At 44.8% G+C, this 12,315-nt stretch overlaps 1 protein-coding gene across 1 annotated transcript in view; it reads right to left on the bottom strand.

Annotated features, from left to right (window-relative positions):
* Nucleotides 1-11,983, bottom strand: part of MGA (MAX dimerization protein MGA) — a 124,322-nt gene extending 112,339 nt beyond the window's left edge. Inside the window, exon 1 of the mRNA XM_068254300.1 lies at nt 11,779-11,983. The gene's annotated coding sequence lies outside the window, so the exon portion shown is untranslated. The remainder of the gene's footprint in view (nt 1-11,778) is intronic.
* Between the last annotated feature and the right edge of the window lie 332 nt (nt 11,984-12,315).

The following is a 12,315-nucleotide window of genomic DNA, read 5'->3' as shown; positions in this document are numbered from 1 at the left end:
ATTGGTGGATTGCAGGACTCTCCCTCATCGTCTGTCTATATATATGGCTTTTTGACCCACTTGTGCCTATATCCTATTGACAATTTGCCCTGCAGGACAGCCTGTGTGTATTAGTGATTGGCAACTTGCAAGATTTATCTTTAGTATCTGTCTATATCCTTCATGTTGATTGGGATAGCCTAGTAATATGGTGAAGTCATGCTTTCTTTATATATTCGGTGGGTGTCTATAGTATGAGATTCTCTTGCTTAGTGTGAATCCATTTGCTATAATTTTCCCGGCGTTCCTATGGGGCTTTGCCTCTAGTGAAGCAAAGGGGTATAGCTATTCTGTACCATTTATCACTAATCATAGATCTATGACAATTTTTGGTTTTCTTCTTAAAGGTGTATTGTACATCTGGTCGGTTCAGATGTCTCCTTGTGTTGATGGTGCTTTGATCATGCATTACCCACAGAACTAACAGGTCTGCAGTAATACAGCTCTTTGTTCTTTTTCTTTCTTCTCTATATATCTTGAATTCCTTTGATTCAGTGACTATGAGGCCGATATTTACAGACCTTAGGTGTTTGTCACTTTCTTCAAAAATCTGTTATCCTCTACGGAGTCAGCATACAATGGACCGATATTTACTGATCCATTTTGGTTTTAGTCATGTCAGACTCTACCTACCTCCCTTTAACCCTCATGCTCTGCTGTGTTGGCACAATTACTTCTTTTTCTCGTGACAAGTGTAAAGATCTTCTTTTATGGGATCTAGTGGATACACTTTGTCACTCTGTTCACTTATGGGCTTCTTTCTCTGTGAGGTGCCGGTATTACTATATACATTATATTAATGTTATTAATGTACGTTTATTTTATGCTTTTTTGTAGATAGTACTTTCTGCAGTTTGGCCTGATGAAGGGTCTTGTACACCCGAAACGAACGTGTCGTTGCCTTTCCCATAAAATGCATTAAGTCTACAACTAAGCCTATATGTATATCTGAATTCTGTGTTGGAAATATCTACAAGGAACCTCCTACAGAGATATTTTAATAGTTTATCTATTTTTGTGTCAATAAAGTTTTGATATTTTTGTACCTGAAGATTCTGCATGAATCTTTTCTACGGTCCTTTCTATAGTGTACAAAGAGCTGGTAGAGCCAGCCAGGAGTGCAGTGAATACTAAAGAAGAGTGGCGGGACACCCACTTGTAGCTCTCCAGTCCTAAGAGTCAGCAGCAGAGGGCGAGCGTGAGAAAAATCGTCTGCTGTTCCAGTATACAGCGCTGCTGCCCCCTAGAGTTTGCTGCCTGAATTACCATGACGAAAACCTGAATCAAGCATTTCAGGCAGCAAATTCACACTCTCCTATACTGCTGACTCACAGGACTGGAGAGCTGAGTGTGTCCCACTCCTCTTTATTAGTATTCACTGCTTTGCTGGACGGCCCCACCTCCTCGGCCCCACCTCCTCTGCATGTGGTGTCAGTAGGAGAGCTTTGACAGCCAAGCGGTCACCAGAATTAGCTGGGTGGAGCACCCGGCTAAAAGTGCTACGAGAATGCTGTTCTCTACCTATATAGAACTACTCCAAACAAATATATATCTGCATCAATCAAGGGACACTTGAGATGGTGTTACCAGCAATGTGGGTACTTGTACAAAGCAGTCATTAATAATATGATAGTGTGGAGAATCCATAATGTACATCAAACGCAGAGGTGTTGTCTACTGCCACAGACCAGGTTCTGATTATGGGTGAAAGATAAGGGAAGATTCCCATAATTTCCTCTGCAGATCGCTCTCATGTTAGAGTAAGGCTGCCCAAGGAGACAGAAGCACCGGCCTAGTAATGTTGGTCGAATTCGCCTCATTTTAGTTCAGACACAGTTGTGCTAAATTTAGTCCCAATGTTGTTTTCATTTTTGTTGTCCTTTGTTTAAAATATAGAGCTTGTCGTTTCTTTAACAGCCAAAACATAAAAATCCACCAGGACATAGGCTTAGCTAAAGAGTTTATATTCAAACTGAAATAGTATCTTCATTCATGTTGGCTTGGTTGGCCAGTAGTGCGGTGTGCAAACCTTCTAGCCCAGGCTTCCTCAACCAGGGTTCCTTGAGTACTCTGCAGGGGTTCCTTGGCATTTTCCCCCATCGAGGGGGAAGTATAATAGAGAACATTATAATAGGGGGTACTGTAAAAATAAGCACTAAATTGGGGGTCAGAATAAAAATGAGCGCACTAGTAGAAAGCACTAGGATAAGAAGACAGTGTAATGAGTAGCAGTGTAATAGGGGGTAGTGAAATAAACAGTCTAACCTACTTTTAAAGACCGTGCCTCTTGCAAAAAAAATGCAGGGGTTCCTCAAGATCAAACATTTGTCTGCAGGGGTTCCTTGAGATCCAAAATTTATTTGCAGGGTTCCTCCAGGATAAAAAGGTTGAGAAAGGCTGTTCTAGATCTGAGAAGATCTTTGGTTTGTTTCCAAAAGCACAATCTTCACAAAGGTTTCAAACTGCTGACCTTTGACAGGGACAAAATGCCTTGTATGTTGCATTTTTTTCAATCAATATTAAAAACGTTGGTACAGTATATTGCATAAATATTCATTTGGAAGCCAAGTTCAAATTCCATTGAAGTGCCGTGAAATATCAATTGGGGTTTGTTACCATCAGTTTTCCATTTCCTCATCCTCTTTGTGACCATGTACTTCTGCACACAAGATGTATTTGTCAATCACTGCTTCTTTCAGCTGTTGGATAGGCAAGTTCATAGCTTCACATATGCTGTCTTTCCATCTTAGCCTCTGTTATCCTCTTCTTCTTTTGCCCTCAATTTTTCCAAGCATCAAGGATTTCTCCAAAGAATGAGGTCTTATCATTATGTGACCAAAGTATTTGAGTTGTAATAGCTGTATCAGCCCTTCTAGTGAACACTCTGGCCTTATTTCTTTAAGTATCAACTGGCTACATGATCTGGCAGTCCAGAGAACTCTCAGTAGCTTTCTCGAAAACCCACAGTTCAAAAGCATCAATTTTTCTAAGCAGGGCCTTATTTATAGTCCAACTTTTACAGCCATATGTTACTACTGGAAAGACCACAGCTTCAACTATCCTGATCTTTGATGGTAAAGTGACATCTCTATCCTTAGTATCTTGTCCTAGTTTTTCTTTCTGAAAAACACACGTCTCTTAATCTCAAAGATCTTCCATCCCAAGATAAAATCTGTTAAACTTCTACTTTCTCTCCATCTATTTGCAGAAGTTTCATTACAGCAGATGACATTACTTACTGTATTTTACAGAATATAAGATGCACTCCCCCCCCCCCACCCCCAAATGGGGAGAAAAAAAAAAGCCACTATGTCAGTTATTCCAACTACAGGGAGTCCCCGAACGCCCGGGGATACAAACCGCCGCAATGACGGGGACTCCCTCTATTGTCCCCTGGTCCTCCTCTGCTCTCCCCATGTCCTCCTCCGTTCCCCCTGGATAGATGAAAGCAGCGGCATCACATCTCACCTAATCGATCCAAGCTTTCAGCGATCAGAGACCTGTACTCTCCTTCACTGCTTCCCTAGTGCTGGCTTCTGTTGATGATACGATCAGCACAAGCTGGCACTAGGGGAACAGTGAGGGATAGGAGAGGTCTCTGATCACCATGGGCTCAGATGGATTAGGCGAGATGTGCTGCAGCTGCATTCATCTCTTCAGGGGAGCGAGGAGGAGAAAGGGTGAGGATAAAAGTGGGACAGAAGAGGAGACATGGGGAGAGAAAAGGACACAAGAGGTACAAGAGGAGACACAATAATTGGGGGAGAACATCTACAAGACGTCCCTAGACTATGGACACACCAGGTTTAGTATATTTTTTTTGTCGTGGTTTTTGCTCTTTAAACGTAGGTGCATCATATAGTCCCGAGCATCTTATATTCCAAAACATTAGTACATTTTCTAGATTTCAAAATAGCTTGTAAAGAATAAATGCTCTACCTGATAATTTTGCCACTCTGGTGTGTCTTTTTTAGTGTTTTTTATCCATTATTGCTCCAGGAAAAAGCAAATATGGCCGCCGGCTCATATCCCTTCTCCTTCCGGGTTATGAGTTGTTCTGGATGTGCTGTCTAGGCTATATGAGACTATGCTGCTGTCTAGGCTAAATGCAGCCTTTCATCTGTGTGCTTTCATTTTGGTATGATGTACAGCTGCCTGTAGGAAGTGTCTCTCATAGGAATGAAACTGCAGTCATCATCAGTATCTATCTATGCAGAGTGCACACAGAGCACACAGGGATCATATTGCAGCCACAGAGCTTCTCTCTCAGCAGGAGCAGCCCCTCCCATGTCATCACAGCTCTCAGTATGCAAAGCAGGAAATCTAAGCCAGGAGGGGGAAGGCTTGGGCTTGAAAAGACTCCACAGAAGAGTGACTCAGCTATAATGATTCCAGGTCAAACCTAGACTGAGCTAGTCGGGGATTCTTATCACAGCTGCTAATAGACTAATTAAGCAGATAACAATGAAACTAAAAGCAGGGTAGGTGTTTACTGTCATGTTCCCACTGATAAATGTAATAAAATACATGAGGGTGCTTGGTCTCTGGTTCTCTTTAAGCAGTAGACCAGCTTTGGCACTTTGTTGTTTGACATTCATGACTAGGTTCTTTAAATCTTCCTTAGTTTTAGAGTGGTATCATCGGCATATCTCAGATATTCCTGCCCGCTATTTTAATTCAAGCATGTGACTCATCCAAACCAGCTTTACGCATTACGTTTTCGCCATACAAGTTAAATGCTTATACCGTAGATATTAATGGAAAAAATATGCATGACAACAGATGGAACTAACGTAAGTTCAGTTTGAACTTGATAGTGATGGGAATTCACACCTTTGGTGCTGACTTGATATCTAACTGATTAGAAGGATAATCTATTGCCTGCTTTTTAAATATAATTCTTTACCATCTATGCACCAATTTATATGGTGGCGTCAGCTTACTAGACAGTAGACGTTTGGTTTGCATTCTTTCAATCAACACGACTAATACATAGTATATTAATACACTAAAAATAGAGGAGTTGGAGGTACCATAAACTGAGGAGTCAGATTTGATGGATTGATGCCCTGATGGCACAGCCCTACACATCATTTCATTACTGTCACCTGCCATGACAACATGTACAAATGCTTCCACTCGCTGTAACAGCATGCTAAGGAATACAGTGGTCTTATTTCAAACTCAGACACATCAACATACACAACACCTGTATATTATTCCCAGGTTACCTCCTTGAAAGAGAAACAAGGATCTTTTCATTACTCCTCTACTAGCCTAGCATTACATCTGGTCTTTTGCAAAGTTTAAAGCAAAGATGGGTCGGCACCACCAGATCAATGTAATTAAAGCTCTTTTATTCCATCACAAGGAGGCAACTTGTGGTGGGATAAAAGAGCTTTAAAGTGAATGGGAATGTTAGAAAAAAAAAAAACAGCCAGATACTTAGGCCCCATTTACACTTAACCAGTTGGTACGAGTTTTTTTTTCCTTCTCCATAGCAGTGCATTATGAAAAAGATTTCAGTTAAAATGTGTTAAGTGTGAACTGTGCCATAGGAAAACATGGGCATTACTTTGAAAATCAGTTGTCCTTTCAGTTATAACTGAGAGAAACTGATTTAGGCCCGGTTCACATTAGCGTTTTTTACGGAACCGGACATATGGATCAGGTGAAAACGGTCCGTTTTACAGCCAGTGTGCTGTAAAACATCAGTTTTCATTGGTTCCTATATGCTGCAAAACCTTCAGTTTCCGTTTCGCTGAAACGGTCTGGAAAATTGGGTCCTGCAGCATTTTTTCGTCCGCTCAGCAGAACGGACCACGGAACCATATGGCCGGTTCCGTTGGCAAATGCTAATGTAAACCAGGCCTAAGTGTAAACGGGGCTTTACCGTATATACTTGCATAGAAGCCTACCTGCGTATAAGCCGAGGTACCCACTTTTTCCTCAGAAACCAGGAAAAAGTGACTGACTCGTGTATAAGCCCCCTCTACAGTAGCCAGATGTGCCGCTAGTACAAGTCAGCCTCCCTCCCCATAACCAGATGTGCCCCAAAGATGATACAGCTGTGTCTCAAGGCCCCACCAGATGGCGTCATTGATATGAGACACAGCGACTGCCACACAGGAATCAAGGAATCATTGCACCGCTAACACATTGCTTGCACACTCTGCTCCGCAAGCCAGGGGACACAGGTAGTCCTGAGCAGCGCATTCTGCACACTATGTTGCAGGGGATGGGAGGCATGGACACAGCAGGGAGCCAGTAACAAAACCTGCCCCACCATCTGTTCTGCTCCACTGACTCGCGTATAAGCCGAGGGGGTAACTTTTCAGCACATTGTGCTGAAAAATCAGGCTTATACGCAAGTATATACAGTGCCAAAGGAGAGGGAAGGCTCTGGGTCCTGGTCCATTGTCCTGGTCAAATACTGCTGTCTCAGCCGCCGAAGGGAATCTTCGAATTGGTTACCGAAGACAGGCAGCTCTATACTGCATGCACGAGCGCACTCTCTCACACACTCTCGGGTGTGCAGTATGGAGCCGCCTGTCTTCGGGAGGACTCAGCTCCCGAAATTTCCGAAGTCCCACGCGCAGGGGGATTCAAACGGAGGAGCTGCCGCCGCAACGAGGTCACCGTGAAAGGCTCTATAGGACCCAGAGCCTTCCCTCTCCTTAGGTAAATATCTGGCTTTTTTTCTAATGGTGGCCACTAATGATCCAATCTTTTTCTTCCAATCTTACCAAATCTTTGTAGTATACAGGTAAATTGAGTAAATATATTGAATAAATACTATAGGCAGTTCTCTTATATTACATAAAAATGGTAAGATTGGATGAAAAAGATTGGACAGTTAGTGGCCACCTTTAATCTGATTCCCATTAACTTTCAAGCAGTTAAAAAATCTGAGAGAACCAACAGGTTTTTGAATAGTCAGTCCATCACTGTCTATCTCATTACAATCGCCATATGGGGAATTCTCAGGGTTTTCAAAAGCATTTACTGAACGGCAGTTTAACTGCCAAAATAGTAAGATATCAGCCAGCCTCCCTACTCACTTGCACACTATTTTGTCAGTTTAACTTAGCAACTGTCATTCAGGAAATCCTTCAGAAAACAAAGAAAACCCTGAGACTACTCCATGAGGAGATGGGCTAGTCCAAAACTTGGAGGTTCTGTCGGATTTTAACTGCATAATTTTTGCTAGAGTAGTTCTTAATTACATTTATCTGGTGGTGCTGACCCATCTTTTGTTTTGGACTTTAACCACTTCGCATCCAGACCTTGTTTTCCCCTTATTGACCAGAGCAGTTTTGACACTTTAGCGGTGTCCCTTTTTAATCAGCCATAACTTTATCCTTACTCATGACACCTAAATGATCTAGGTATCGTTTTTTTCAGGACAAACTAGACTTTCATTGGCGGGTATTTTATCCCTAGACCAAAAAAGTTTTCTATGCATTTTAATGGGAAAAAGAGGGGGGAAATAAAAAAAATGCATTTTTTCTCAGTTTTTATCAATTCCAGTTTAAAAATAAAAAGTACCACAGGAGATAAAAACATGTCACCAATATTATGTCTCCCAGTATAGATAGCAAAATGTGTCCCAAGTAGCAGACCCCCCCCCCCCTTATAGCCAGATGTGTCCCCAATATCAGTCACCCCCAGTATAGCCCGATGTGTCCTCTGTGTTTGGCACCTCCCAGCATAGATAGATAGATGTATCCCCAGGATTGCTGCCCCTCATGTGTCCATATGTGTCCCCAGGAATAGTGGTCCCCCATTATAGCCAGATGCACCCTCAGGATTAGCGGGTGCACCCTGGATTAGGGCCCCCCACCATTATAGCCAGATCTGCCCCAGTATAAAATTATACACATAAAATAAAATTGTACCCCCTCTTCTTTTATTGTCCCCCCCCCAGCTGCACATTTTACCCCCCACCAGGGGTCCACGCACCCCCATAGGAGCCAGCCAGATGCCCCACCCCCCACCCAGGCAGCCCCCTCGGTGGCCAGATCTGTTAAAAAAAGGATTAGAAAGCAGCCTTGCTCACCTTATCTCATTCCAGCGATCAGCCTGCAGCCCAAGCCTCCGATCGCCGCTCTGCACGCAGCCCTGTGATGCCGGTTACCGGGTCCTGGCTTGATGACGTCATCAAGCCGGGACTCGGCTATTCAGCATCACAGGGCTGTGTGCAGAGCGGAGATCGGAGGCTCGGGCTGCAGGCTGGTCGCTGGAACAGGAAAAGGTGAGTCAGGCTGCTTTCTAATCCTTTTTTTTAGCAGATCCGACCATGGAGGGGGAGAGATGAATGATCACGCTGTTTGCTACAGCGGTGATCGTTCATCCGCGGGGGGGTCACTAATTGGCTACAAGGGAACATTTTCCCTTTCACCAATTAGTATTGCAGCTGTTAGTGCCAGGAGGTGCGCTCTGAAGCGCACCTGTTCCTGCACAACAGGGCTGCAAGCAGGTCAGTATATCTACGTCGCTGTGGCTTGGAGAGAGCCACAGCTGACGTAGATATACTGTAGCAAAGGACAAAGTGGTTAATGAACCCCAGTGACAGAGGCTGGGGTCATAGCACATCATTACACATTGGCCTCAATTCACTAAGATCATGCTGGAGATAATAAGGCAAGAGAAAACTTACCTCCACACAGTGAGAGAGATAACTTATCTCTTCATTCCTTAAAGAGTAACTGTCAGGCAGCAAAAGCTAATTTAAACCTCTATTCTCCTGTGTTAAACAGTTTAGAAGGAAGCCAAAAAGGCAATACTGCAGTTAAAAATCTCTCTTACTTTAGATGTTTGCTGACAGCAAGGCTCCGTATTCCCAGGCTCCTAAGGAGGACGCAAGCCGAATAACAGATACTGCAAAGCATTTTGGGGCCCTCCCCTGGCTGCTAGTGAGGCTCAAGTTTCAACAGCATGTAACAGTCTAGCTCACAGCACTAATAAATCTCGGGCAGAGTACACTGCAGGAGTCCGCTATTGTTCCTAGCCACATGGCTAATTAATATTCACTGCACAGTAGTGTTATTCATTGCCAGCGTTTGTGAGAGTGGAATCATCAGGAAGCAGGCAGGACATGACGACACATTTGGCTTCATAGGAGACAGACAAACATGGAACCTGCCATGAGCTGTCAGGAGCATCATTATCTGCAAATACTATATAAAAATTATGTGAAGTACAAACGTGGACAGTGAAATGCATATGTAATGTAAGTACAGCCAATCTTTAGCTACTGATATATGTGTTTATTTTCTCTGAGACCTTATACCTAACAGCTCCTCTTTAAGTTACCTCCTCTGTAGTTAATTTACCTCCTCTGTAGTTATTTTCACACGCAGTTAAAAAAAAGCCTGTCTTTAAAGAGAACCAGAGAGGAAGCACCCTCATGTATTTTATTACATTTATCAGTGGGAACATGTAAACACCTACCCTGCTTTTAAGGTAGCCATACACTGGTCGATTTGCCATTAGATCGGCCAACTGACAGATCCCTATCTGATCGTATCTGATCAGAGAGGGATCGTATGGCTGCCTTTACTGCAAACAGATTGTGAATCGATTTCAGCCTGAAACCGATCACAATCTGTTGAGCTGCTCCTGCCGCCTGTCCCCCCCCCCCCCCCCCCGTATACATTGCCTGAAGCTGGCTCCGGGTCCTCTTCTCCGCGCTGCACCGCATCCCAGCGTACACTGTGTCACTCCGTGACCAGGAAGTTCAAATAGAGCGCCCTCTATTTGAAGTTCCTGGTCACTGGAGTGACACAGGAAGTTAATGTACGCTGGGATGGAGCAGGAACAGAGCGGTGCAGCGCGGAAAAGATGCCCGGGAGCCAGCGTCAGGTAATGTATACCTGTATCGGATGCCGCTAGCGACGTGCTCCCTACCCGCGGGTGATCGACGGTAATTTCCTGCACGGGGCGATCGACGGACCGATCCGATTTCGGGAGGAAATCGGATCGCCGGGTGCGTTTAGCGTGAACGATTGGCAGCAGATTCAATCCCAGTGATCGAATGTGCTGTCGAACGGCGGCAAATCGGGCAAGTGTATGGCCAGCTTTAGTTTCATTCTTATCTGCTTAATTAGTCTATTATCAGCTGTGATAAGAATCCTCGACTGGCTCAGTCTAGGTTTGACCTGGAATCATTATAGCTAAGTCACTCTTCTGTGGAGTCTTTTCAAGCCCAAGCCTGCCACCTCCTGGCTCAGATTTCCTGCTTTGCATACAGAGAGCTGTGATGACATGGGAGGGGCTGCTGTTGCTAGAGAATCTCTGAAACAGACAAGTGTGGCTGCAATATGATCTTTGCTCTCTGTGTGCACTCTGTCTGCAAAGATAATGATGATGACTGCAGTTTCATTCCTATGAGAGACGCTTCCTACAGGCAGCTGCACATCATACCAAAATGAAAGCACACAGATGAAAGGATGCAGCAGCCTTTCTCATATAGCCTAAATCGCAGCCTAGTCTCATATAGCCTAGACACCACATCCAGAACAACTCATAACCCGGAAGCAGAAGGGATATGAGCCGGCGGCCATATTTGATTTTTCCTGGAGCAATAATGGATAAAAAAACACTAAAAAAGGCACACCAGAGCAGCGAAATTATCAGGTAAAGCATTTATTCTTTACAAGCTATCGACTGATATGTTTATTTTGTGTGAAACGTTCATCTCTGATTCCCTTTAACTTTGGAGTTATTTTAAGGATTGAAGAGTTAACTTAAAGACAGAAAAGTTAACTTTAGGTTTGCCTGAGGAAAAATGTTTCCTGAATACGACATGCCTCAACACCATGGTGATAACTCTAGAAACGTTATTAAAGACAGGAAATAAGCTTAGTGAATTGAGGCCATTGCGTGGTGCATCTTCACACCTTGGAACTGCTTTTGCAGAGATCAGCATTTTCTAGAAGTTAAAGTAAACATGTAAGATTTAAAATTGCCCCTATGGAGTACTCACCTAAGGAGGTGGAAGCCTTTGGATCCTAAAGTGGTTTCCTCCGTCCTCTTCCCTGGTTTCAGCACTGGGACCTCAAAAAGTTTGCTTCCCTGCACGTTAGTTCCATCCCACTCGATTTCGGCGGAAATGGCCAAGTCTAATTGGGTCTGTGCGACTGTGCAGACAGCACACACCTGTACAGTAACGTGGACCTGGCTATCTCAAGGGAAAGCGGGGCGTGATGGAGCTAGCATGCATACGCAACAGTCGACATTCACCAAGAAGCTGGCTTTCAGGGGTCCCAGTGCCGAGAGGAGACTGCGGAGCAGGACGGGGCTTCTTCCTCCCAAGGGGAGTACACTTTAAATAATGAGCTCTAAGAGTATCTCAAAATAAACCAACTAAACCATCATACCTAGTACAGGAAGAGCGTCACAAGCATAACTGTACAGTCAAATGTAACCTGGCAGTCCTCCTGAATCGGATTTTCATACTATAATTGCTACATAATGTCCTTCTTACAGGGTCAGATGCAGGTGCCACTCTACAAGCAGGCAGGGATTTGCCAGACCCCCAGCACAGAGGGCATTGCCAGTCACGTTACCAGTCCCTCCCTAACACTCCGACAACAGGGCACCCAGTGCAGAATGCTGCAGATCCCATCAGCCCCGGCAACACGAAGAGCAGACAACCCCCCGCCCGACAGCCATCCCTCCATCCAGCGGAGATCACACAGCTCTATAATCATCATCACGGCTAGGTGTGCCACTTACACTGCTCGCCGCAGGCTGCGCATACAGCTGATCTTTCCCTCCAAATTAGCGCACAGCGCCGGAAGCCCCGGTCGCGGGGACGCGCTCTGCACGAGAAGAGCGCCCGCTCCGGCCGGATGGTTACCCGCCTCGCGGGACACGTGTCTTCATTTTGTTTTTTTTATTTATACCGAAGCAGTTCGACACTTCTTCGAAGCACTCGGGACGACGTCACCCGCGCAGGCGCAGTGCAGTTTGGTGACGTCAGCCACGGGGCATCGCCAGCAGGAAGAGAGCGGGGCTGCAGTCACGTGCTGCACACAAGTCTGAGGGATGGAGAGGCGGAGCTTATTGTGCCGTCGCACCTCGGCTTACGGCCTAGAAAGCCTGACGATGGCAAAGCCATTATTCATTTCACTGGCGAGCCTGACACGCGGGGATTCTATACACCGTTACCAATGGCAACAATTATCAAGCGCCATATTATTACACACCACGGCCATTAGCTCCCGGCAAGTCATACAGCCCGATCAATAACTGGCAACAGCAGTGGCAGCA

This window comes from Hyperolius riggenbachi, chromosome 9 (assembly GCF_040937935.1).
Source record: "Hyperolius riggenbachi isolate aHypRig1 chromosome 9, aHypRig1.pri, whole genome shotgun sequence".
NCBI classification, from domain to species: domain Eukaryota; kingdom Metazoa; phylum Chordata; class Amphibia; order Anura; family Hyperoliidae; genus Hyperolius; species Hyperolius riggenbachi.
The sequence above is the reverse complement of the archived record's forward strand: the minus strand, read 5'-3'. Positions and strand labels throughout refer to the sequence as shown.